The sequence below is a fragment of the Papio anubis genome, chromosome 1 (genome assembly GCF_008728515.1).
Source record: "Papio anubis isolate 15944 chromosome 1, Panubis1.0, whole genome shotgun sequence".
In the NCBI taxonomy this organism is placed as follows: Eukaryota; Metazoa; Chordata; class Mammalia; order Primates; family Cercopithecidae; genus Papio; species Papio anubis.
The window spans coordinates 93,767,346-93,794,751 of NC_044976.1; the positions used below are offsets into that span (position 1 = coordinate 93,767,346).

The 27,406-nt window shown below is 41.4% G+C and overlaps 1 protein-coding gene and 1 long non-coding RNA gene across 7 annotated transcripts in view; one reads left to right on the forward strand and one right to left on the reverse strand.

Annotated features, from left to right (window-relative positions):
* TLCD4 (TLC domain containing 4) overlaps window positions 1–27,406 on the forward strand; it is a 122,455-nt gene that overhangs the window by 14,100 nt on the left and 80,949 nt on the right. The window contains exons 1-4 of one of the 6 annotated variants that reach the window (XM_017944911.3): window positions 19,906–20,232; window positions 20,765–20,882; window positions 23,688–23,816; window positions 27,098–27,348. The gene's annotated coding sequence lies outside the window, so the exon portion shown is untranslated. Of the gene's footprint in view, window positions 1–19,219; window positions 19,277–19,905; window positions 20,233–20,541; window positions 20,706–20,764; window positions 20,883–23,687; window positions 23,817–27,097; window positions 27,349–27,406 lie in introns of those variants that run through there. The other 5 variants (XM_009213366.4, XM_009213372.4, XM_017944924.3 and 2 more) reach the window with 5 other exon arrangements.
* On the reverse strand, window positions 960–19,905 carry LOC108580641. Its single transcript, XR_002515145.2, has 2 exons — window positions 19,135–19,905; window positions 960–1,187 (listed from the first exon to the last, which is right to left on the reverse strand). It is a non-coding gene; the product is annotated as an uncharacterized LOC108580641 (long non-coding RNA).

The following is a 27,406-nucleotide window of genomic DNA, read 5'->3' on the forward strand; positions in this document are numbered from 1 at the left end:
GCTAATGGGTTCAGTTTATGGACTATTTTGCTGGACTCTAGGTGTGCTATCTCCTTTCTGCTCCTTTTTGATCTAGCATTGCAACTCGGCCCCATCCTGTGATTTCTTCATTTACCTCACCACCACCTCCCCTCACGCCATGTGTGTGTCTTGCAGAGGTATGGGAATTTAAGGGTAGTGGAAAGCCTACTGGAAATTTAGAAGAAATAAGGGGAGTTAAAGAAATACAAGTAACTTAGAATAGTACACATTTCAAAAAAGCATTTTAGGCATACCATGAAGATACTCTGCCATCCCTTTCTTTTCACTCTTTCTCATCTCTTCTGTCTTGTCCCCAACTCCTTCTACATCCCCAAGTTAATTTCTTTTTCTTCTCCTTAAAAATGTTTTTTTTTTTCTTGATACATAATAGATATACATATTTTCAGGGTACATGTGATAATTTGATACCTTTATACACTTTGTAAAGATCAAGTCAGTGTAATTAGGATGTCCATCACCTTAAATATTTGCCTTTATGCTAAAAATTCAAATTATTCTCTTATAGCTATTTTAGAATATACAATAGATTATTGTAAACTGTAGCCACACTACTGATTCCAAATTAATTTCTGATATAGAACAGTCCCTCTTCTTATCGTATCTCTTACTAACCCAAGTTTTCAAGGCACACCATATATATATAATGACACAAGATGTTTTCCTCTGAGAAGAATTCTACTGCCAGCCATGAGAGAAATGGTTTAATTTCACTCTAGTAGCAAGGTTTCTTGGACCACAATGAGACATTGGTTTGGATCAAAAAATGTGTAATCCAACTCATCCAGCTGGAGGAGCCAGGAAAGGAGGTAGTCCAAGATGGGAGTAATGAAGTAGGGAAACCCAGATCACTTCCACAGGAGTAGTGTAAATACCTAAGAGGTGTGTGTGAGGTTGTAAATGAGAGAGGAGGCCAGGAATCAGGAACAGAGGAAATCAAACAAAGGAATTTTATTGTAGACTCTTGCCCCCTTTTGAAAGGAGATGGTGTGGTAACTTTTATATATATTCCACTTCATAGAGTATTAGACACACTGTAGGGACACAAGAAATGTTTGATAAACAGAACTCTTCATGCCATTCCTGAAATCTAGTTCTCTTTGTGCTCCTGGGGCTTTGCTGTTTTGATATAGATCAATTTACTGCACCTGAAAAAATCAAGCAGCATTAGTTTTATTTCTAAACTACCCAAGCAAAAGAGTATCAGTAAGTGTATCTAATATGTTCTTCCTTCAAATAGATGGAAACTAGCTCTCAATAGATTTGTATCATAACAACATCAATAACAATAAACAATGTTACCACCATCATTTATTGAATGCTGACTAGATCTGATATACAGGATCAGATCTAGATAGCACAATGGTCTGTGTACTCTCATTTAGGCCTCATAATAGCCCTATTATTATATTAATTTTACAGATGAGAAGATTCTGGCTCAAAGAGGTTCTTTTTCCTAAGGTCATAATAACTGGTGGTTTGTCTGACTTCAATACTCTTGATCTCAATAACACTAGTCCTGGCTGCCTCATAACTGGTTGCCCTGCCCCATTTCTAAACCTTTGTTCTCCTTATTCTGTTGCTTAAAATCCTTCATTGTTTCCTCATCTCCTCCAGGGCAGAGTCTACGTAATTCGGTGTAGCATAGTTTATTTTTCATAATCCTTAACCACTTTAGTGGCCTAGCTTCTCCTGCTGTTTCCATAAATGCATACTGAGTTCCAAACATTTGTGGTTCCTGGGGGACAGGCCCAGCTCCTCCATGCTTCCGTGGTTTCGCATGTTCTCACTCATTCTGTGGTATTCTTCCTCCCCATCTGCCTGGGCTTCAACACCAGAAACCCAAGTTCTAATAAATCTCTTTTTTGAGATCTGTTAGTCTCTCTGGATTTTGATTCTCCTGTTAGAAAAATTGAGATGATCCTTCCTCGGTTTGGAAACAGGTTACCTGTAATGAATTGTGGTCTTGCGTCTCAGTGGCTGTATCATTTTGGGAAAGTTGCTAGGCTTCTCTAAGCCTCAGGTTTTTTTCTAGAACAGGATAGGCCGGGTGCGGTGGCTCACACCTGTAATCCCAGCACTTTGGGAGTCCTAGGCGGGCGGATCACCTGAGGTCAGGAGTTCAAGATCAGCCTGACCAAAATGGGGAAACCCCATCTCTCTAAATACAAAATTAGCCGGGTGTGGTAGTGCATGCCTGTAATCCCAGCTACTCGGGAGGCTGAGGCAGGAGAATCACTTGGAGTGGAGGTTGTGGTGAGCCAAGATCGCGCCATTGCACTCCAGCCTGGGCAACAAGAATGAAACTCTGTCTCAAAAAAAAAAAAAAAAAAAAAAAGAACAGGGTAATGATGTTTCTTTAGAATAGTGCCTGACACATAGTAAGTATTATCTTATTATCACTATCTGGTCAGGTGCAGTGGCTCACGCCTATAATCCTAGCACTTTGGGAGGCTGAGGGGGGGCAAATCACTTGAGTCCAGGAGTTCGAGACCAGCCTGGGCGACATGGTGAAACCCTCTCTCTACTGAGTTAGAAATGATTCATTATTATATGGATCTTGCACAAACTAAATAAGAAAAACATGATCTGGGATAATAGTTATTACCACATTGTGCTTCCTTAGGGATTACCTGCTCACCTTTTAAGATTCAGCTCAAATTCACATTTATAATGCCTTTCTGTATGCATTCTGTACACTCTACACATAGTCATTTTGTCAATTGTGCTAAAAAAACTCTATTTTTTATGTATTATATCATGTGTAGTTATTTGTTTAAGTCCTCATTTTCTCTTCTAGTCTGGACTCCTTGAAGACAGGAATTATTTTATTATTCATCCAAAGTTAGCATAAACAGGTATTTAATACACTTCAGTAGATTGATTGCACATATATATTCATTAATAAACAAGAATGAGCCTCAAGGAACTTATAGTTATTACAACAATGACGATGATGACAATGATGATGTAATGTTTATTGAGCATAATTTGCTCTACACTGTCCTAAACTCTTGGCACTCATTAACTCATTCAATTCTTACCAACTCTATTAGGTATTATCCCCATGAAAGTTTTTTTTTTTTTAATTATAAACTATTATTATCACTATTTGGTCAGGCATGGTGGCTCACACCTACAATCCCAGCACTTTGGGAGGCTGAGGCAGGCAAATCACTTGAGTCCAGGAGATTGAGACCAGCCTGGGTGACATGGTGAAACCCCCTCTCTACTAAAAATACAAAAAATATAAAAATTAGCTGGGCATGGTGGCACAGGCCGTGGTCCCTGCTACTTGGGAGGCTGAGGTGGGAGGATTGCTTGAGCCTGGACAACAGAGTGAGACCCCATCTCAAAAAAATATGCATATGCATATATATATACACATATAGAATAAAGAAATTCACAAACATAAAAAAATCTTATTGCTATTTTACAGATAAAGTAACAGGCTCAGAGAAGATAAGTAACACACTCGAAGTCATATAGCTAGGAAAAGGTGTACAACAAATTTATGCTTCAATAGAAAATCCTGCATTACTGGCTGCACACTTTGGGAGGCTGAGGCGGGCAGATCACCTGAGGTCAGGAGTTCGAGACTAGCCTGGCCAACATGGTAAAACCCCATCTCTACTAAAAATAAAAAAATTAGCTGGACATGGTGGTGCATACCTGTAATCCCAGCTACCCTGGAGGCTAAGGCATGAGAATCACTTGAACCCAGGAGGCAGAGGTTGCAGTGAGCCGAGATCGTGCCACCACTCCAGCCTGGGCAACAGAGTGAGACTCTGCCTCGAAAAATAATAACAATAAAAAAAAGAAAAAGAAAATTCCACATTGCTTAGACAGCACCTTCCAGATCATCTGATTCCTGACTTTAATTGTCTTTGAGCCATTTTACAACTCAGTATGTCTTTTTCAGATTTGCTTAAAAACAGGTTGTAACATCTGCCTGATTCCCTCACTGAATTAGTTAAATAAAATCTTTGACATTATTTCCTTTTCTATCTGTATCAGTCATGATTTTAGCTTTTTCTGAAAATTATCTTTTAAGAAAGATATAACTGGAATGCAACCACAATTCTGACTTCAAGGCCCATTTATGCAACTCAAAGGTCTTCAACTTTTTTTTTTTTGAGATAGAGTCTTGGTCTGTTGCCCAGGTTAGAGTGCAGTGGTGCAATCTTGGCTCACTGCAACCTCCGCCTCCCAGGCTCAAGTGATTCTCCTGCCTCAGCCTCCCAAGTAGCTGGGATTACAGGCGCCCACCACCATGCCCGGCTAATTTTTGTATTTTTAGTAGAGACAAGGGTTTCACCATCTTGGCCAGGCTGGTCTTGAACTCCTGACCTCGTGATCCACCCGCCTCAGCCTCCCAAAGTGCTGGGATTATAGGCGTGTGCCACCGCGCCTGGCCTAGGTCTCCAACTTTATGTGCGCTTTACTGGGGAGCTTATTTTTATTTTTATTTTATTTATTTAGAGAAAGGGTCTTGCTCTGTCATCCAAGGTAGAGTACAGTGGTGTGATCATAGCCTACAGCAGTCTCAAACTCACTGCAGTCTCAGCCTCCCAAGTAGCTGGGACTACAGGTACATGCCATTGTGCCTAATTAAAATGTGTGTGTGTGTGTGTGTGTGTGTATATATTTTGTACAGATGGAGTCTTGCTATGTTGCTCAGGCTGGTCTCAAACTGCTGACATTAAGAGATCCTCCTTCCTCAGCCTCCCTAGGTGTTGGGAGCCACTGTGCCCAGCCAGGAGCTTCTTTTTACTGTGTTCTACTTCAAGAGACTCTGATTTAGAAGGTTTTTGGTTTTGTTTTTGTATTTTTAACATGACTCCAGTTATTCTGTTGCAGGTGGTCTGAAAAACACTGCTTTGAACAACTCTATGATACTGCTTTCCTGGTAGGAGAAATAAAGTACCTGTACAAAGAAAGCTATACATTTTCTCAAACTCTCAAATAGAAAAGAGGGAGAGAGGAATTCTCAGCCTTAACTAGGAAAGTTTTGACAAGAAAAGATGTGAGGAAAAGACCATGTGTGTGTTGGGGGCAACATGAGCAAAGGTAGAGAGGCAGGAAAATGGAGAATGACTAGTAGTTGGATTTGGCAAGACTGAGTGAAGAGTATGATCAGTAAAAATGGAAATGTAGGTTTGAGCTAGAATGGTGGACATTAACACATTTAGTTAATAGGCAATAAAGGTAATAGAACAATTTTGATTTGAGTTGAAAAGAAGATAACCAACAGTAGGTCAGAAGAATTCTGAAGAGGCAAGAAGTTGCAGACAGAGGCAACTTATGGATGACAAGAAAAGAAAAGTTATGAGATCACAAGGATTTGAGGACTCTTCTAAAACCAATGAATATTTATTGAGGGTCTATTTTGTGTGAAAACGTGGTACTGAGTAATGGGAGAAAATGGAAAGGTAATTATTAACTTGGTATGATGCCAGGGAGACATAAGAGGAAAAGGATGGTATACAGGTCTAAATTTGGTGAGTGAGAGTAAGGGTAGAGGAAGTAAATGAAAAATACATAGGGAGTCCAACTAACAGAATTTGCTGTGTACTTGGATATAGAGAGCTGAGCAAGAGGGAGGAATTTGGAAAATTGAAGTCTCTAGGTTGGGTGATTAGAGGCATGATGACTTTGTGAACTCAGAGAGAGAAAGAAGAGTATGGAAAAGAGGAGGGATCATGAGTTATATATTTTATTGCATTTGAAGAACCTGGGAAAACATAGTAGAATCTTGGGAATATAGGTCGGAAGCTCAAGAGTGAGAATTTTAGACGGCATATGTGGAATTGATACCAGATACACCTTAATGGATTGGGGAGAACGGGGAGGACAGGGTTAAGCCAAAGCTAAGATGGACTTCAAGGTAGGTAAGAACCTGGAGTAGGCAGAAGTGAATTAAGCAAAACGTTAATTGCAAAATTTAGAGCTAAGAATCAAAGCAGAAAAGCCCGTTATGTTCTCAGGTTCAAGGAATTATCAAAACTTTGAGATAAAAAGCTCAAGGGCTAGGGGAATGCAGCAAGAGCTAATTGAGAAATGAGAGCAAAAACAGCGAATAAAGTAGTATACGTATACATATTTGCAGAACTTCTTTTAGCAAGAGTATTTGTTTGGAAGAACTACTTTTCTTAACTTTTTTTTTTTCTTTTTTTTTCTTTTTGAGATTGAGTCTTACTTTGTTGCCCAGGCTGGAGTGCAGTGGCACGATCTTGGCTCACTGCAACCTTTGCCTCCCAGGTTCAAGTGATTCTCCTGCCTCAGCCTCCCGAGTAGCTGAGATTACAGGCATGCACCACCATGCCCGTCTAATTTTTGTATTTTTAGTAGAGACAGGGTTTCACCATGTTGGCCGGGCTGGTCTTCAACCGCTGACCTCAGGTGACACACCTGCCTCAGCCACCCAAAGTGCTGGGATTACAGACGTGAGCCACTGCACCTGGCCAGAAGAACTCCTTTAGGTAGGTAGTGAAACTCCACTGGATTTAATTAACAGAAGATGTTTCTTCAACTCCTATGTAGGAAAGAAGAGAGATTGGAAGATAGAGCTGGTAGAAGTTCTACTCAACTTCTCAGGAACCCCCTACTCTTACGTAAAGTTGAGGAGAATCATGAAATGTTTAGAGATAATTTCCTATAGAAACTAGAGGAAGGGCTGAATTCTGGTTCAGAGAGATGAAGGAATAAGAAGGATCTCAGTGAGTTATTTTTAAACTGACTTTCTTATAGAATGATTGGGCTTTACTGTTGTAATGGTACAAGCCAAATAAGACCAAAAAGATTAAAATCGCATCTAAATTATTTAGGAGACATGATTTTGAACTTCAGCTCTGTTTGTTCATCCCATCCCCTACAAATCAATATGACAAGTGTTGAAATTTGACAGTGGTGTATTTAGCTATTGGTTATGGTTTTTTATTTCCCAAGAATGTCTTGTACGACTAGCAGTCATGATTTACACAATTGTTTCCAAAGTTTCCCATGATACTCTTACAATGTGCATTATTTGTTAAGCGAATTAATAATTTGGATTAAGACAAAGTGAACTGAAATCAAGTTCATTTCACCTCTATGTTGACGCATTAAGAGGACGACTTTCTCTTTTCGTATTAATAGAACACTGTGTGCCTAAAACAGTGTTAAAAAGCCAAATGCTGATAGATTTTTAAATATCTGGTAAAGGATTTTATCAACAAACCAGAGGGCTTTGTAGGAGCCATAAAAGGGGAGGCAAAGCAGCCCTTTACATCACTTGGCTGTATTTTATTAACTTTAGGTAATTGCTCAGGATAAAGAAGAAGGAGGAGAAACACATCATTCTCTCTAGAATGTAGATTATCAGGTAAGACTCTCCCTCAGCCACAGAACTTTGAGCTTACTAAGCGAGTTCCTTGACAAGCTGAGAACAGTGGGAACATATAGATAGCACCCACCTTGCAGGGTGCAATGTAAGTTGCAAAGGTGTACAGATGCTCCTTTACTTAGGATGGTGTTGTGATTACGTATGTTAAACCCATCATAAATGGAAAATACACTTAAGTCAAAAATGGGTTTAACATACCTAATCTACTGAACATCATAGCTTAGCCCAGCCTACTTTAAACATGCTCAGAACATTTTTAGCATGGCTCACACCAGAAATCCCAGCACTTTGGGAAGCGGAGGTGAGTGAATTGCCTGAGCCCAGGAGTTCCAGACTAGCCTGGCCAACATGGCAAAACTCCATCTCTACAAAAAATACAAAAAATTAGCTGGGCATGGTGGGGTGCACCTGTAGTCCCAGCTACTTGGGAGGCTGAGGCAGGCGTGGATTGATTGATCCCAGACGGTCAAGACTGCCGTGAGCCCTGATCATGCCACTGCACTCCAGCTTAGGTGGCAGAGTGAGACTCTGACTCAATAACAATAATAATAATAATAACAATAATACTTTCAGTACGGTATTCAATACATTATACAAGATATTCAGTACTTTATTATAAAATAGGCTTTGTGTTAGATGATTTCACCCAGCATCGGGAGAGGGTATAATTGTACCACATATCACGAGCCTGGGAAAAGATCGACTTTACAATGCAGTGAAACGCATTCGGTAGAAGAACCCTGAAGGAATGCATTTCACTGCATTATAAAGTCGAAAAATTGTTAAGCTGGACTATTGTAAGTCAGGGACTATCTGCATAAGACAGATTTATTGAAAATAAATCCCCTAAAATATCCTTTTCCCTAAAACTAGATTGTCTTCAGGTAACTGATAATCCAGGTGTATTCAGTGATTTCACTCTCAGAACATTTGCAAGACTTAGAATTATACTTTGGACTTTAATGTACCATAATGTTGCCTCCTCCGTGAGTGGTGGGTTTTGATAATTAGGCACTTGTCCAGAGAAGTTGGATTTTGGATGAATATATTACTTCATTTGTTTCTAAATTCAGAAAATATTATTTTTTATTGGTGGCAGCAATAGAGACTAATTAGAAAGAACAAGTGCAGAAAGAAGACTACTACAAAGAGAACTAGTTTGGAGGCAGTTGTTCTAATGCAGACACTGAATGCTTCTGTGGGACCAGGAAGAAGTCAGTGATGACTCCCAGGTCTTCCTGATGGCTTGGTGGATCTTGTAGCCATGTGGAGAGAGAGAGAATCACTGTAGGTAATATTCCATTTGAGAACTTGTTATTGAGAAAGGCTCAAATTCTGAAAACCTCAATTTCTATCTATAAATGTTAAGAGGTAAAGTGAGTTTCTTACCTGTAACAAAAGAAACAATTTCAATGCTAAAAAATCCTGACATTTACTTCAACTTCATTTGAATTTGATATGTTTGTGAAGTTATCTGGTATTTTCTACTTACCACAGAGAATTTTAAAATCTGAGACTTTAAACATAATTTTCCTTATTGAAAATAAATCCCCATAAAATGTCCTTTCCCCTAAAACTAGATTGTTTCCTTTTTTAAAATCAAAAAAGGGCCAGGTGTGGTGGCTCGTGCTTGTAATCCTAGGACTTTGGGAGGCCGAGGCGGGTGGATTGCTTGAGCTCAGGAGTACGAGACCAGCCTGGGCAACATGGTGAAATCCTGTCTCTACCAAAAATTAGCTGGGCGTAGTAGTGCACGCCTGTGGTCCAAGCTACTTGGGAGGCTGAGGTGGGAGGACTGCTTGAACCTGGGATGTGGAAGTTTCAGGGAGCCGAGATGGCACCACTACACTCCAGTGTGGGTGACAGAGTGAGAGCCATCTCAAAACAAACAAACAAAACAACAACAACAAAACCAAATAAAAAATTCTTAATCTATTGCAAAGTATAACAAAAATATTTTGAAAAGGGATGGCAATGGGTAAATTTTCAAAACCGTTACTTGCTGGAGGACAAAAAATGATTTTCAATTAAAATGCACAGCATGCAGGTCAAGATTAAGTGGGAGATCTGAATGCAGCATATGCATTTTAAATAATAACTCATTTTTGATGCTTCTGACTTCTCATATGGAATGTCTAAAACAGGGACTTCAGTTAGTGATACACATGATTCATATGTATGGGTTGAGCTGCTTATAGTAACACCATTGCAGGAATCATAGTTGTAATAACATTAGGTAAATTTTATTGGGAGATAATAAATTTGTAAGGGAGATAATATGTTTGCATATTTAACAATAGTCAAAAAAATTGCTCTTTTAGGCTGGGTGCGGTGGCTCACGTCTGTAATCCCAGCACTTTGGGAGGCCAAGGCGGGCAGATCACGGGGTCAGAAGATCGAGACCATCCTGGCTAGGAGATCGAGACCATCCTGGCTAACACGGTGAAACCCCGTCTCTACTAAATATACAAAAAATTAGCCAGGCATGGTGGCGGGCGCCTGTAGTCCCAGCTACTCGGGAGGCGGAGGCAGGAGAATGGCGTGAACCCGGGAGGCGGAGCTTGCAGTGAGCCGAGATCGCGCCACTGCACTCCAGCCTGGGCGACAGAGGGAGACGCTGTCTCAAACAACAACAACAACAACAACAACAACAACAACAACAAAAATTGCTCTTTTAATTTTTAATTATTTTTAGGGTAGTTTTTGTTTCTATGATGTGGTTGGTTTATATCACTACAGAAATACGATTCTTTTGGAATTGAATATTTTAGCAGGGGATGGCAATAGAGCAGGGGCTCTTTATACTAAGGAATATTTCTAAATTCTAAAGTTGTATTTAGCTATAAGGTCTATGAAAACTACTTATGAATAGTTTATCAACTTTATTTAAAAAAATTGTTCGTAGGAACAGGATAGGGACCATGTTAGTTCTGATTTTAATCATATTGATGCCTGGGCTCTTCATGTTTCAAAACAGTAAGCAGGAATTTTGTATGCTGATAAACAGTGATACTCTAGTGTTATCCAAGCAACATCTGTTAACAAGGCATTTTAGATCTAGAATTAAACAAAAAAAAGATATAGCTTTGTAAATTTCCCTCTTTTTCAAAAATGATGGTGGGGAGACCCAATCTGAAGAGGCTGTAGTGAGAGATGAATGCTCCAAAGTCAGAGAGTAGTGAGGAAGTAGAATAACAATATGTTTATGGGATGAGGTTGGTTGGTTTTAATTTGCATATAGTTTTACAAATGAAGGCCATTTATAATGTGTAAAGGTCCTTTATATTTCTTTTTCTGTGATATCTGTTCATGTTTTCTAATTTTCTCTTAAGTGTCTGGTCTTTTTCTTCTTTGATATATAAGCTTCTTATATATTAAAAAGGTTAGCCCTTTATCTGTGATTTGAATATCAGATTTTTTTTCCAGTTTGTACTTTGTGTCTCATCCTTGCTCATGCTGTTATTGTTATTTTTGCCAGGTAGTAGTTTCTGATTTTTGAATTAGTTAGATTTATTAATCTTTTATGGCTTTTAGATTTTGAGTCACAGGCCTTCCCATTCCTTTTTACGAATTCCAGGGTAAAGAGAGAATTCGTCCATATTTTCTTGGAATGCATTTTTTTGTTTTTGTTTCTGTTTTGCTGTCATCCAGGTGGGAGTGCAGTGGTGCAATCATGGCTCACTCTGGGCTCAGCCATCCTCCCGCCTCAGATTCTGATTTTTTGTAGAGAGGAGGTCTCACTATGTTTACAGGCTGGTCTCAAACTCCTGGGCTTAAGCAATTCTCCTGTCTTGGCCTCCCAAAATGCTGGCATTATAGGTGTGAGCTGCTGTCCCTGGCCTTTGTAATACATTTGTATATTCGTATTTTACGTTTAAGTCTTTGGCCCATTTGGAATATTTACTAGTATACAGAATGAGACGTAGATTTAACTTTATTTTTTCCAGATGCTATTCATTTATTGCAGGGTCCATCTTACCCCACTGACTTGAGATGCTGCTTATTTGGGTCTATTTCTGGGCTTTCTATTTAATTCCATTAGCCTATCTATTCCTATGGAAATCCCAAAGTATTAATTATTGAGATTTTGTAGTATTTTTTAATATATAGAAGGTCATTCCTTACTCACTGATCTTTTAAAAATAGTTCTTCTGGTAATTCTTGTTTGTTTATTTTCCCATGTGGACTTTGGAATCATTTTGTCCTATTCCAGAAAATTGCCAATTAGTGTTTTCATTGATATTGTAATACATTTAAAAATTAGGGGCACGTGCAGTGGCTCACACTTGTAATCCCCAGGACTTTGAGAGGCTGAGGTGGGCAGATAGCTTGAGCTTAGGAGTTTGAGACCAGCCTGGGCAACAAGGCAAAACTCCATCTCTGCAAAAAAAAAAAAAGCAAAAATTAGGCCTGGTGGGTGTGTCTATACTCCCAGCTATCCAGGAGGCTAAGGTGGGAAGACTGTTTGGGCCCAGGAGGTTGATGCTACAGGGAAGGAGATCTCATTTGAGCCAAAATTGTGCCACTGCCCTCCAGCCTGGGCGACAGCCTGAGACCCTGCCTTTAAATAAATAATAAATAAATAAATTTAAAACTTAGGGAGCATTTACATACATTGACTTTTTCCATCCAAAAATCTGGTCTGATTTTCATTGGTTCAAGTCTACTCTTGTGTCCTGCAGGAGTGTTTTAATGTTTTTCTCATGTAAGTTTTGCTTTTTTTTTTTTTTTTTTGAGATGGAATCTCATTCTGTCACCCAGGCTGGAGTTCAGTGGTGTGATCTCAGCTCACTGCAACTTCCGCCTCCTGGGTTCAAGGGATTCTCCCACTTCAGCCTCCCAAGCAGCTGGGACTACAGGTGTGTGCCACCATACCCGGCTAATTTTTTATATTTTCAGTAGAGACGGGGTTTCACCATGTTGGCCAGGCTGGTCTTGAACTCCTGACCTCAAGTGATTCACCTGCCTTGGCCTCCCAAAGTGTTGGTATTACAGGCATGAGCCACCAGTTTTGCATATTTTTATTTAATTACCCTTACACACTTTTTGTTTCGATTATGGGGGTCTTTTTCTTCTTTTATTTTGTAAGAGTATTGTTTATCTGTGTGTGCTTGTACTACATACACATAATGTGTGTGTATATATATATATAAATATATATATACACAAACACAATTTTGGTAAATTAATTTTTTTCTGCTCCTACACTTAAATTTTTTATTGTTTATTTTTTTGTTGATATTTTGGGTATACATATACATGTACATGTGAGGATATACATGTATATATGTATACCAAAAAATCAACTGAAAAAATGTATATTTAAAAATATATATATATTTCACTTGATTTATAGGTATATAATCATATAATATAGATGACAATTTTACACTTTTTTTTCAATTGTTATATCTTTATTTTCTGTCTTTCCTCTAGTTCCTTTGACGGATACTTTCAGCACCACATTAATTAGTAGGGGCAGAACAAGCAACCCTTTTGTCCTGTTGACCTGAGCAGGAATCCTCCAAATTTCCCTATTAAATTTGAAGCTGTGTTTGAATTTTAAAATTAATTTCTAGTCAGACATTACTACTTTGCTTCATGTGAGAAATGGAAAATTTGGTCCAACAATAAGATCCCTAAATGTCCAACAATAAGGGATTGGTTAAATACATTATGTTAAATTCATTGAATATAACAGAGCACTTACAAAATATGTAGTTTTAATCTTTTTGTCATTGAAATAAAACCCAAAGTATATGCAAGTATGCATGGAAAAATGTCTAGGAGGATATTCAATAAAAGGATCTAGGCCAGGTGCGGTGGCTCACGCCTGTAATCTCAGCACTTTGGGAGGCCAAGATGGGCAGATTACTTGAGTCCAGGAGTTCAAGATCAACCTGCACAACATGGCAATACTCTGTCTCTACAAAAAATTTAAAAAAGTAGCCAGGCATGGTGGTGCATGCCTGTGGTGCATGCCTCCTATGGGTGGAGGTTGCAGTGAGCTGAGATTGCCCTATGCACTCTAGCCTGGGCAACAGAGCAAGACTCTGTCTCAAAAGAAAAGTAAAAAAAAAAAAGGATCTAAAAGTTATAAGCATATAAACTGGTGATTGCTAATATAAATTTCAACTAATTTATAAAATCTAAAAATATCCATAACATTTTAGCATAATTTAAAAATGTTAGAAATTTATGAAAAACTGGCCAGGTGTGGTGGCTCATTCCTATAATCCCAGTGCTTTGGGAGGCCAAAGCAGGAGGATTGCTTGAGGCAAGGTGTTTGAGACCAGCCTAGGCAACAGAGCAAGACTCTATCTCCACAAAAAATACAAAAAAATTATCTGGGTGTGGTAGTGTGCACCTACGCAGCTACTCAGGAGGCTGAAGTGGGAGGATTGCTTGAGCCCTGGAGCTCAAGATTACAGTGAGCTATGCTCACACCACTGCGCTCCAGCCTGGGAGATAGACAGATTGTGTCTCTTAAAACGAAACAAAGCAAAACAAAAACAAAAAAGAAGAAAAGAAAAGAAAGAAATTTACAAAATAAGAACTGTGTTCTCTGTTCTGGATCCCTGTTATTAATTTTTTTCATAATGAAAAAATAAGCCTCTCCTGTTTAATTATGGAATGACCAGAGGTGTTTATCATATATTCTTTGCAAAATGACATGAAAATGATAGTGTAGAAAGATGTTTACAAGATATAAGCCACAAGGAAAGAGGGAATAGGAGAAAAGTCTACAACAGATAAGAGATTTCAATAAATTGTAAAAGCCAGAAATTGGATAGAGTAGTGATAACTGGCTTGGCAAAATGGAAGAGAGGCTAACTTCAGTGCTTGGAGGAAACTTAGTACTTGGTGGTGCAGTGTACAGTGGAAGGCAGGGCAGGGCACAGGCTGAAAAAGGAAGATAGTCCTATAATGGTTTACTAGGCTCTTGGACCCCTGGGTCCCTTCTCTACCTCATTCAGGCAGCCTGCACTCATGCCCTCCACCCTACAACCACCACCATCAATGCAATCCCTCTATGAGGTTAGAAGTTTCTTCTCTGGAGAAAGGATTTTATCCTTTGGCAAAGAGTTCCCATAAACAAAAAGTCTAACTAGAGAATGGGAAAGAGCCCTTGGAAATGACAAATGTGTTTGAAATAGAAATTTTAGTGGAAGATAAGGTTAAGGAATTATTTTGATCAAGGATGTCTCAATCTTGGCACAATTGCCATCTGGTGCTGGAAATTCTTTGTGTGGAAGTTTGCTCTGTGTATTGTGTGATGGTTAGCAGCATCCGTGGCTACTCACTAGATGCCAGAACTTCCCCCTCTTTGCTGTGGCGACAACCAAGAATATCTCCAGACATTGCCACGTGTCTTCTGGGGCAGGGGAATCAACCTTTTCCCCCTTCTGCCCTGTTTGAGAATCTCTATCTCAGACAATAGACAAGAAAGATATGGGGATGATCAATAGGATAAAAGGACACTAAATTTAGAGAATAATATAGATGTTCCAATAATGTACTAATAAGAATTCACAAAAAGAATAGAGAAAATGGAAGGGAAGAAAATAGCAAATAAATAAAAGAAAAAATTTGCAAATAAGATCAAAAAGATCGCTTGGTATCTAGCACAACCACTGAAAAATACCTATTGTAAGGTGCATCAATATGACATTTCAGACTACTAGGGAAAATGGAAGATTCTAGAAAGAAAAATAGGTCAGATACAGAGGAGTGGGAACTAGAAAGGCATTAGACATCTCAATGGCAACACTGGAAAAATGCTTTCAAAATGCTGAGGGAAAATGATTTTCAATCCATCTAAATTATCAGTCAGGAATAAGAATATAATGAAGACATTTTCAGACATGTAATTACTCTAAAAATTTACTCTCTCTATGTACCTCTTCTGAGTAAGCTACTGGAGTCTGTGATCCAGCAAAATAAAAGAGTAAACTGAAAGTTGTGTGTTTGAGCACTGGAAGATATTATTGCTGGGCATTTGATAGATATGCTGAAGCATTTGTATCTAAAATTTGTGTTAGATACATTTTAATTTTATTTATTCATTCTTGTAGCAACGTAGTCTTACCAGGTTGCCCAGGCTGGTCTTAAACTCCTGACTTCAAGCAATCCTCCTGCCTTGGCCTCCCAAAGTGTTGGAATTACAGCTGTGAGCCACTGCATCCAACCTTACCTACCTTTTTTTTTTTTTTTTTTTTTGAGACGGAATCTTGCTCTGTTGCCCAGGCTGGAGTGCAGTGGCACCATCTCGGCTCACTGCAACCTCTGCCTCCTGGGTTCAAGCGATTCTCCTATCTCAGCCTCCTGAGTAGCTGGGATTACAGGTGTGCACCACTACGCCTGGCTAATTTTTGTATTTTTAGTAGATATGGGGTTTCGCCATGTTGGCCAGGCTGGTCTCAAACTCCTGACCTCAGGTGATCTGCCCGCCTAGGCCTCCCAAAGTGCTGGGATTACAGGCGTGAGCCACCGTGCCTGGCCCCTAATTGTTGATTTAAGTGAACATTGTAATATGGTTATGTTGGAAAGAAGCATGAGGGCAAAGTTGTAATGGTGGTGGGAAAAGAGCGAAATCCTCAGATATCATAAGATGTCAATAAAGAACGTGTAAAACTGAAAATCAAGAAATGCTGTTATAAGGTTATCATTTAGGAGATGAAGAACATGGTAGGGTTGTGTGGAATGTAGGGTGAAGACAGGTGGAGAGAAGCAGGATAGGGGGCTGATGGCACTCATTGATGTTTTTTGTTATAAGCCTTTAAGAATCATTTGATTTTTCACTTATGTGTGTTACTTTCACTAAAAATAAAAATGCAAACAAAACAATACACATACATTGTAGAAAAGATATCACATATAATAAAATGCACAAAAAGAACATAGATGTCCAGAATCTCAAACATCCAGAAAACTGAGTGTGCCTGTAGTCTCAGCTATTCAAGAGGCTAAATGGGGAGGATTGTTTTTGTATTTTACAGGCTGTGTCCATAGATGTCGGGGAGTTACAGGCTGTCAGGTGATATGGTATCTGTGACTGGCCACTGTACTCCTGCACTCCAGCACGGGCAGCATAGCAGATCCTATCTCTTAAAAAAAAAGAATCTCACCCACCCAGAGATAGCCACTGTTAATATCTTGAAATAGTTTCATCTGAAAAATGAAAGTACTTTCTAAAAAAACCTTTTGGTTTTTGTTTGTTTGTTTGTTTGTTTAGAGACAGGGTCTCACTCTGTTACCCAGGCTGGAGTGCAGTGGTGCAATATCAGCTCACTGCAGCCTCCAACTCCTGGCCTCAAGCAATCCTCCTGCCTCGGCCTCCCAAAGCACTTGGGATTACAGACATAAGCCAGTGTGCCTGGTGAAAGTATTTTTAAACACTTATAAAATCTTACAAACACTCTTAATACACTAAAACTACCAACACAGGAAAAAGTAGTGCTTGGGGTTATTCATTTTTTAGTAACTTAACCTTTCTGATCAAAATGTTTGGTGTCATTTAGTTTATATCTTCACTAACAGAGTAGAGTGGAGAATTAAGGCAATTTTTCACAATAGTTTTGCTTTAATTATATTATTTCAGAAAAAAAACAGCTTTTGGTCTTAGTTTTTCAAACAATTGGTTCTATTCAGAAGACTAAGAATTTCGGAAAATAAATTCATCAGGAAAACTTACTTCATTTAAAAGAGTTTTTGGCTGGGCGTGGTGGCCTGTAATCCCGGCACTTTGGGAGCCCGAGGTGGTCGGATCACTAGAGGTCAGCAGTTTGAGACCAGCCTAGCCAACATGGTGAAACCCTGTCTCTACTAGAAATGCAAAAATTAGCTGTGCACAGTGGTACCTGCCTGTAATCCCAGCTACTCGGGAGGCTGAAGCACGAGATCTGAATCTAGAAGTCAGAGGTTGCAGTGAGCTGAGATGGCACCACTGCACTCCAGCCTGGGCAACAGAGCAAGACTCTGCCTCAAAAAAAAAAAAAAAAGAAAAAAGAAAAAAAAAAAGAGTTTTTGTATTTGTTTCCCATTTCAAGTGTGGATAAATACTTTCATTCATCTGATCTGTTTGCTTGAACTGTTTCAGTGAATAAAAATATAAAAAGTGCAATTCAGTCTTTATACATCCCATTTAAAAGGCAGAAAAACTTCATATGGTAAATACAGAATTCTGAGAAAGTATCCTTGGAAAGGGAATATTGGTGAAACAATTAATAATAAAGATTTAATGAACTGGATGTGTGTGTGTGTGTGTGTATATATATATATATATATATTTGCTCGTTTTTGAGACAGAGTTTTGCTCTTGTTGCCCATCCTGGAGTGCAATGGTGCGATCTCGTCTCACCACAATCTCTGCCTCCCGGGTTCAAGCGATTTTCTTACCTCAGCCTCTTGAGTAGCTGAGATTATAGGCATGCGCCACCATGCCTGTAAAAAATTAGCCTGGCTAAGTTTTTGTATTTTTAGTAGAGACAGGGTTTCTCCCCGTTGGTCAGGCTGGTCTCTAACTCCCAACCTCAGGTGATCTGCTGGCCTCAGCCTCCCAAAGTGCTGGGATTACAGGCGTGAGCCACTTAAAAAATAACTGGATATTTTTAAAGAGATTAAGCTACCCTGAATTTTTCAGGAAAAAATACAGTTGATGTATTATTCTACCTCCTAAGGTCACTGAGTTTTAATTAGCTTACAACTTGCAACATTCAACTACTATTTACTGAATTCCTCTCATAGCTCAGGCTTTGTCCTTGAAGTATTCACTTACATGTTCTGTATAATCTCAAAAACAATCTTGCAGATTTCATGATGCATTTGTAGAGACCTAACATGAAGGAATATGGTGGGACATAGAGTATAGTACTATGGATTTCTGTGGGTTTACCTGGCCTTGGTTACTGCTGTTGGTGTTAGAGAATTATGCATATCAAAGATAATGATGGTGCATTTATCAGGAAAGAACAGAACTACTATCGGCCACCAGAGACAAGCATGGGAGAGTTTCTGCAGGAGGCAGTTTGATTCAGAGTCTTGAGATGACACTGTGAAATCAGTATTTTCTGGGCTGACTCCATAGATGTTCACATATAACCATCCGTCCCACAGAGAGTTATGGAATAGCTGTGTGAGTGCACGAGGTAGCTATCGCGCAAACCAAAGTTGTCAGGTACTACACATATTGTGAAGGAACCATGATGGGACACGGTGTGGTCAAAGAGCACTGGTGCCTTGGTACGTCCTGAGAGTCTTAGGGAGAAAAAGGGGAACATGCATTTGGGGGCCTGCAGAATCTTTCTCTCTGCTTGACTGCAGGGCAGGTTTCTGTCCCTCCCTGTTTCGTGGTATAGATTTTGTCTTTTCCACATCAGTCCAGGTCTTCAAGAGTCACTACGAATTATTATTCCCATTTTATAGATGAAGAAAGTGAGCCTCAGTGAGGTTCAGTTAGCTAAAGGCACACAACTCTAATAAACTGACAGAATTCCAGGTTCTGATTTAAATTCTATTGCTCTCTCTTGAAAATAAACATGGACAGCTTATATGAGCTTTTGTGTGTGTATTTTCTGGTCTAAAGCTGTGGCAGATATGCGTGTCTTTCTGTGCATGTATATAGTAGATCAAATATGTTACCTCTATTGACATTTCTTACAAATAGATATCCTGTTATCAATGATAGTGTTTACAAATTATTTAGAACTTACCTCTTTTCAAGAAAAGGCCTTGTGATTGCTCTCTGCAAATTATAATAGCCTGAATATACCTCTTCATTATTTTGTTTTGTTTCAGACAATTATCTCTGGTTGATGCAGATCACTTGGAAGCTTTTGAGGCTGTATATAACAGGTCAGAAGATCTATTTAATGTCAAACTTTACTAGACAACTTGGAATTCTCAGCCAGCACCAAATATTCAAATCCAACTTCCACACCCCGACAGCGGAGGGGTTCCGGGTGTAGGTGGAGTGCTGGTGCACCCATGAGGGTGTTTTTCAGGAATTCCGGAGGTGGTGCTCGAGAGAACACACTTCTTCTACACACGCCCCCTACCCAGTTTGGTATGCACCTGCAGCCCCAAGGAAGAACTGGCGGGACTCGTGTGTGGCCGTGTCAGACGCGGCAAGAAAAACCAGCAGTTGCCTTTTCATCTCTTTTCTGATGATCTTACCATGAAATCCCCAGTATTCCAGCATTTAAGGCAGAATGTAAATTCATAATCTAAGAAGATTTTTTGTTACGTGGCTAGCCCAGGTACTGACCGCTGAGGGGGCGGGCTCTCACAGTTCCCCCACTGGCAAGTTTTATGACTTGCTTTGGAAAACCCGGGAACTGCACCCTCTGCCCTTGGCAAGGTGTGAGCTTCCAGGATCTCTACGCTGCGACTTCGGGTGTTAGGGTTTTTGGGCTCTTTCCCAGACCCAAGTTCCAGCACAAGAAGGTCTGCCCCGCGGCCGGCCTCGGAGCCCCGCCCACTTTGGCCAGGGTTGGAGCCACCCGGAGCCGGAGCCGGAGCCGGAGCCCGAGCGGCCGCGGCCCCTTTAAGGAGCCGCTCTGCGGTAACCCGAGCCCGCAGTCCGGGCGGGCGCGACGGCCGCGGCGGTAGCTGGAGCCTCCGCGACTGCACCTCCAAACGGCCCGGAACCCGCGGCTTCCCTGGCTCCCGCGAGCATCTCACGGGGCGGCACTGGCCAGCGCCAGCCCTCGGGCCGGCCCGGATGACCAGAAGCCTGTAGATACCCGCCGCCCTCTCCCGGCTCGGCGCAGCCGCCGCCCGCGCGCGACTCGCCCCGGGACACGGCACAGGTGACGCCGTTTGGAGGGGGGTTGGGGAGGAAGGCGGGCTTGCCTCGCCCCGCGGCTCCCCCGCGGCGGCCGCCGAGCGCAGCCCGCGGAGAGGGGCGCCGCGGCTTCCCGCCCCTGGCCTAGCGCGGCCGAGGGCTCCTGCGCCTGGAGGCTGGGTGGGCGTCCGGCGCGCGGGAGGCGGCCCGGGGCTCCCGGGCGGGCTCCGGCAGGTGTGTGCGGCAGACGCAGCATCGTCCCCGCTCGGCGGGCCACGGCGTCGCTCCGGGAGCAGATGGTGTCCCGGGGCCCGCGGCCCCCGCGCCGCCCGGGCGCCCCGCGTTCCTCTCGCGTTTCTCGGGCTGCACGATTCTGGCTGCCCTGCCTGCCTGGCGGTGCCTCTCGGGTCTGAGCTTAAAGCGGGTGGGTGCAGACCTTTGGGCATCCAGGGAGAGCTCTCTTGTTAGAGCCCACACACAATCAGGCGCATCAAGTGGGTAAGTCCCCTCCCCCGCCGCCACCCTCTGAAACAAGTAGCTCTTATTTACCCTTGCAGTTCTCAAGTGGGTCCATTTTTAGCCACCGAGTGCTGAAAAGTCTAGTGGGAAGGGACCAGGCGGAGAGTCAGAGGGAGAAATTCGTTTCTATTTCCATCTCTACCACTGTAACCCCTGGTAAGTTTATTAAACTAAGTGCCTCGGTTTACCCAGCCATGAAATGGGATTCGTAATGCCAGCAATTTCCTGCTCCTCCAAGACGGCAGGAAAACATCTGTGAAAACACTTTGGGTTTAAGTTCATTTAAGAGGCACTGTTGCTGGTCTGTATATTTTTAATTGTACACACATTTGAGTGTTAATGTGGTGCACACTTTTATATGAAATGATGAAATTTACTTTAAAGACTGATCTTGGATAACGTTTAATCCAAATACCAGTTTGGAGAAGATGAAAGAGTTTGTGTGGACGTTAGGAATTGAGGTGTGAAATAGGAAAAAAGCTATCATTTTAATAAAATGTTTACGCAGTCATAAATAGAGTTGAGAAAAATGGACCTTGCATTGTGGTGTTTTCAGTGAGTTACTCCTGTGCCAGCACATGGTGTGGATTGCAATGTAGCTTCAGCTTTGTGTAGCAGATTAAGGTAATTTAGAGAATCCCAGCTCCCTTTTAAGTGTGTTATATATAAGGAATTTTTGTCCTTGCTTATCTTTTCCTTAAATTGTATGGGTGAAACGAAATAGGAAAGTGTATTCCCGCCGTGTTAGAAAATATGAAAGAATGGGTGAAGAACTATGGATTTCAGTTTATTTGCCACGCCCCTCCTGTGCCATACGATGACCCAGAGAATATTTTGAGGGTGCTTCTGTTTTTTTCCTACACCTGCAACTCCTTTTGTCCCATTGCCTCCCTCTGGAGTTTGAATCTTTACTGTCCTCATCCTTGAGACGAGTTTTATCTGTTTAGGCTGGTTGCCTCTGACCCAGCTGCCCAGTCGGTCATTATTTATTTACAGTATTAGATTTCCATTTCTATTCATTCCACTCTAAGCCGCCTTTACCCTGGTGGAAAGAATAATGGGCCTTTGCTACTAATGCTATATACTTGGAGGTGACTAGGAATGGCATGCTCAAGGTGCTGAGACTAATGCAAACCCCAGGGAAGCTAGGTCTTCACTGGAGTCTTCTGAATAGGTCCTGGAATACAGATGCAAGAGTTGGCCTGTCTTTTCCTTGATTTTCTGAAATCTCCACTGGGTAAATTCATTTGATTGCCAAGAGAAGTCTTGGGAGCAGGGAGCTATCAGAAATCTGAATGTTAGACTGATTAAGAGCGTTCCCTGCAAAAGAGTGGGGAGAAAGAAGTAGTGGCTTTGTAGGTGTTGGAGAGTCCTCCCTGTAACCAGGTAACTAGTAGGAAGTAAAGGATCCCTAGATTCCCAATTGAGAAATGGGAAGGGAACTGGGTTTCAAAAGGGAAGTGGTGCAGCTTCTAGCCAGGTTTGGGAATGTACCTGAGGTTTGATAGGCCCTTTTCCCTCTTTCTCTTTGAGAGGTTTCTGACGCCTCAGAGTCAAGCACATCTGTCTTAACAGTTTTCAGACCTGTTCACTCCCCTCCTTGGTGCTCTAAAGGAGGCCCAGCGTTCATGTTCCTCTCTCAAAGCTGGCCTTACATATATTAGAGGAAAACGGGCAGTTTAGTTTGTAAGAAACTCTTTAGACCTCAGTGTCTCTCCTCATCCTTCTTTCCAAATTAGTCCCACATCCTACAGATTAAGGATTCATTTAGGCTTCAATATTTCAAACTGGGATACTCAGTTTGGCTAGGAAGAGTGAACTGAACAGTCTACACTAAGATATGAAAAGCCAGCTTTTCTGTTGAGGAAGATAATGAATTAATTGTCTGGGTGAGAATTGTGGGCATTTGGACAAGGGAGGGCCAGACTGGGGGTGGAGTTGTGCTGGACAGCTTGTGCCCTCGTCCTTGAGAGAGGAAAGGATACCACCAAACTAGTGTAGTCACCTTGTTGTGCTTTTTCTTCTTCCATTTGCCTTGTGAGGAGAAGATAGCAGTATGGAGGTGGAGTCACCATCTGTTCTCAAGGATAGGAAACAGACTTTAACTGAACATTAGGAATGAGCTGTATTCACCTGGCATTGGTATCAGGCGCTGGATGGATTACACCAGAGAATACATTACATCAGGAAAGTAAGGCTAATTTTGTAAGAGAGTCTAGGTATTTCCAGAGTGACTTTGGTGGTCTTTTTCTTGTTGAGGATGAAAGGTTGCACACACAGAAGTGGAGGCCTACTGCTCTGAGGCTTGTTATTCCTGGTGAGACAGTTGGACGTGCTGCAAGCAGATCCCAAACCTGATCAGGCAGGATAAGGCAGGAATAGCGAAAGGTGTTTCTTTGTTCAGAACATTGGTCTGTTCAAGGAGAAGGGAATCCTGTAGATATATAAGAAGGAGCTTCTGAACCAGTGTAAAAGGCCAAAGCTTTTGAAAACAGCCAATGAAGAAGACACCTGGAAAGCTGTTCAGAGCTTGAGCCAGCACTGGAGGAAGGGAGTCCCAGACAGTGGGACCAATATCATGGGTGGAGTTTGACTAGGTGGATAAAGGCTTGTCTAAAGCAGTGTTTCAAACATTTTCAGACTACAACAGTTCAAAATGCATTTTTACACTGAGACCCAGGACATAGCAAGTATATGTGTATGTGAAACTAGTTTGTATTTTTATTCTATTTCTGTTTCTAGTCTGTGTTCTTAAAAACTCATAACGTATTAGTGGATCACAGTCCACTATTTGGAAACCACTTATCCAATGGATAGAAAAACAGGTTGCAGTGGAGCAGGCTGGGTGGGGGGATTGGAGATACTGGGGGAGGTGTGGGGAATACAGAATTGATTGAGCACTACCTGGACCCCTGTTGGTGGGACAGAAAGGAGTGTGGAGACTCATCTTGTGTCTGACAGGTGCAGAACTCACATAGATGAAATGATGGAACAGATGCAGAAGAGGGACTTTCCACCAGTTCTACTCACTTCAAAGCAAAATGATTGGCTTTAAGGAAGAGGAAATGTGCAAGGAGTGAACTTGGATTTGTAAGCAGATTTCTTTAGAGCAGTAAGATTTTCCTCTGTAGGCTTAATGAGGAGACAAATGGACCCAGAACAAATTGGCTGATGAATTTAGGTCATGTCCACTTTCATGGCCAGATAGGGAGCGGAGGGGCTCATAGTGCAGGGAGGGTGAGTAGGAGGCTCACACCTCCCCTTACAGCTTTGAGAAGTTTGAGCAGAAGCAGCAGCTGGAATGTGTTTTGAAACACCATTTGCTGATCAAACTTGTTAGGAAGTTGGCTGCTTGCCTCACAGAGAATTTGAAAAGTATTCTTTTTTTCTTTTTGAGACAGGGTCTTGCTTTGTCGCCCAGGATGGAGTGCAGTGGTGTGGTCTTGGCTCACTGCAACTTCCACTTCCTGGCTTCAAGTGATTTTCCTGCCTCAGCCCCCCAAGTAGCTGGGATTACCCGCCACCACCCCCGGCTAATTTTTGTATTTTTGGTAGAGATGGGGTTTCACCATGCTGGCCAGGCTGGTCTCAACTCCTGGCCTCAAGTGATCTGCCCAACTCAGTCTCCCAAAGTGTTGGGATTATAGGCGTGAGCCACCGTGCTCAGCCTGAAAAGTATTCTTATTAAATTTTACAAAAGGGCTAGACTGTTAGGACTTCCTTAGAAGTATAGATCTGTGATCAAATTCCAATCATTGTTCATAGCCTTTGGGGGTCACCTAAACAGTTTCTTGGAGAAATTGATGAGGCAACCAGCAATTACGAGTTAATTCCAGTATTTGCCCTGGAGTTAATCAAGGGCAGAGTCTATCTGTAGGCTTTTGATTTCCTTTTCATGGCTGTCAACATCTGGCTACAACACCGAACACTCCTAGCTGCAAGTAAAAGCCTGGAGGAAAAGTACACAGGTGGCTGGTGCGGTGGCTCATGCCTATAATCCCAGCATGGAGGTGGGCAGATCACCTGAGGTGAAGAGTTTGAGACCAGCCTGGCCCACCCCACATGGTGGAACCCCATCTCTACTGAAACAAAATACAAAAATTAGCCAGACATGGTGGCATGCGCCTGTAGTCCCAGCTATTCGGGAGGCTGAGGCCAGAGAATTGCTTGAACCCGGGGGCAGAGGTTGTAGTGAGCCGAGGTTGTCCCACTGCACTCCAGCCTGGGCAATAGAGTGGGACTCTGTCTAAAACAAAACAAACAAAACAAAACAAAAGTACACAGGTATCAGAGTTCACCCCAGCACGTTGCTTAGTGACTGCTTGCTCTTATCATTGATATTCTAACCTAGTTGGAGCCTCCCCTTGACCTGACCCTGCCTTATCAGATTTTCTTACCTTAGTTGATGTTTTCAGTGTTTGACTTCACCCTTCCTTAGCTGTCTGGTATTTATCTAATGCTTTCAACTCTGGTTTCTCTGTTATCTCTGATAACTCTCCCCCAGTCCCCCACCAGTTGCCTTGTGGTGTCCACCTGACTCCATGGAGCTCAGTTCTGGGTCCTGGCTTGTGTTGTGTTACTATTCATTGAATTCTGCCATGGCAAACCGTAGAAAAAACTGCACATTGATGAGTTTATGCATTTATTAATTTAATTTTAAGATTTTGGGACCTGAAGAAACTTTCTAGGTCAAATTAATTTAAATTAATATTCTCCAAATAGGCTTAAAAATCTTTGAAAATTAAACTTCTCTCTATTTGGTATATCTGTATTTAGTGGAATGGGAGGAAGAAGGAATTTTCATTTGGTGAAAAATTTGAAAAGTTTAAAAGTTCTCTTTATAAAGTGTTACTTTAGGGACAAGATGATTCTTCTTCTTCTTTTTTTTTTTTTTTTTAAGTAAAAAAGAGAGATAGGGTCTTATGTTGCCCCAGGCTGGTCTTGAACTCCTGGGCTTAAGTGATTCTCCTGCCTTGGCATCCCAAAGTGCTGGGATTACAGGCCTGAGCCACTGCGCCTAACCTGGGACATGAGTCTTAAAACTAGTCTTGCTCAGTTAACATGTTTTGCTCCATTACATGTGAAAATACTGAGACAGTTAGGAATTTAATTAAATGCTTTATAATTTGTTACGTGTAAGGACTTATAAAGACTACGGCTGTGTTTAGAATGAGGTTTCCTTCCCTTTTCATGTTTTTTAAACCTGTGTGAGTGCTCCCAAACAGATCAGTTTCTTACATGCCCTATGGAAAAGTGGAGGAATCCAGGGCAACATAAGGCTGAAAGGGTGAGGCCAAGAGGAAGGCTTGATCACCTGGAGCCAGAAGAAAGAACCAAACCCTTAAGACATTTAGCATTTTGAAGATTTGAGAACACTTTATAGCCACAAGCCTCTAAATGTTTAGTGTTTTTTTTAATTGCAAAAGTAAAACTAGCTTATTACAAAAAAATTATAAACAGTATTTAAGAGAATGCAAATTCACCTCTGCTTCCTCCTCCAGCTCCCACCCTGGCTAGTTTCACTCCTAAACACACCTAGTTATCAGTTTTGGGGGTGAGGCCCTCCAGATGTTTTCTCTACAAATGGCAAAATGTGCCCAGAGTTATTTAGTTATGAAAAATTTATTATTATTATTATTATTATTTTTTGAGACGGAGTCTTGCTCTGTAGCCCAGGCTGGAGTGCAGTGGCCAGATCTCAGCTCACTGCAAGCTCCGCCTCCTGGGTTCACGCCATTCTCCTGCCTCAGCCTCCCGAGTAGCTGGGACTACAGGCGCCTGCCACCTCGCCCGGCTAGTTTTTTGTATTTTTTAGTAGAGACGGGGTTTCACCGTGTTAGCCAGGATGGTCTCGATCTCCTGACCTCGTGATCCGCCCGTCTCGGCCTCCCAAAGTGCTGGGATTACAGGCTTGAGCCACCGCGCCCGGCCAAAAATTTATTATTTTGCAGCTTGCTTCTTTTATCACCTTTTTCATTTAAATGTTAATAACGTGATAGTATACATATAACCATAGTTCTGTTGGTGGACCTTGAAGTTACTTCTAATAATGTTTTGATAAACACTCTTGTAAATACTGTACATGTTTTCAAACCTGTGTGAATTTTTGAGGGTAAAAGACCAATTCATTAGTATACTGCTTATTTTATAATTCAGATAACATAGTGTTATCGACATTTACATAGTCTGCTCTTTAATTCCTCAGATATTCACTCAGCAGTGAAAGCACAGCGGTGGATGTTTTGGGGATTTCAAGGTGGGGCAATGCATCCTCCTTACCTACAAGAGGTCACTGTCTGATAGGGGGATTAGGCTTGCACATTGACTATAGTATCTTTAGTTTTATTTATATTCCCCTTTGTTTCAAACAGGATTTGGAATTTTTTACAAAGATGCATATGATATGACAAGATAAAGTATATTTAGTATAAAGAAGGAAAAGAAGATGGAAGTGTAAGTGAGGCTGGTTAGTGTATTTCGAAGTCCTATTCTTTCCTTACTAAAAGTTCTGGCTATAAGCTTTCCAGCAGCAAAGAGAAGAGGCAAATGATCTATAACAAGCTTCAGGGTGTCCAGAAGAGAAACCAAATCAGAGAAGCCCACCTATTCCTGATTCCAGGAGGTGAGAAAAAATTTCTACTTTGGGTTTTCACTAAGAAAACACTACATTTGCAATGGCC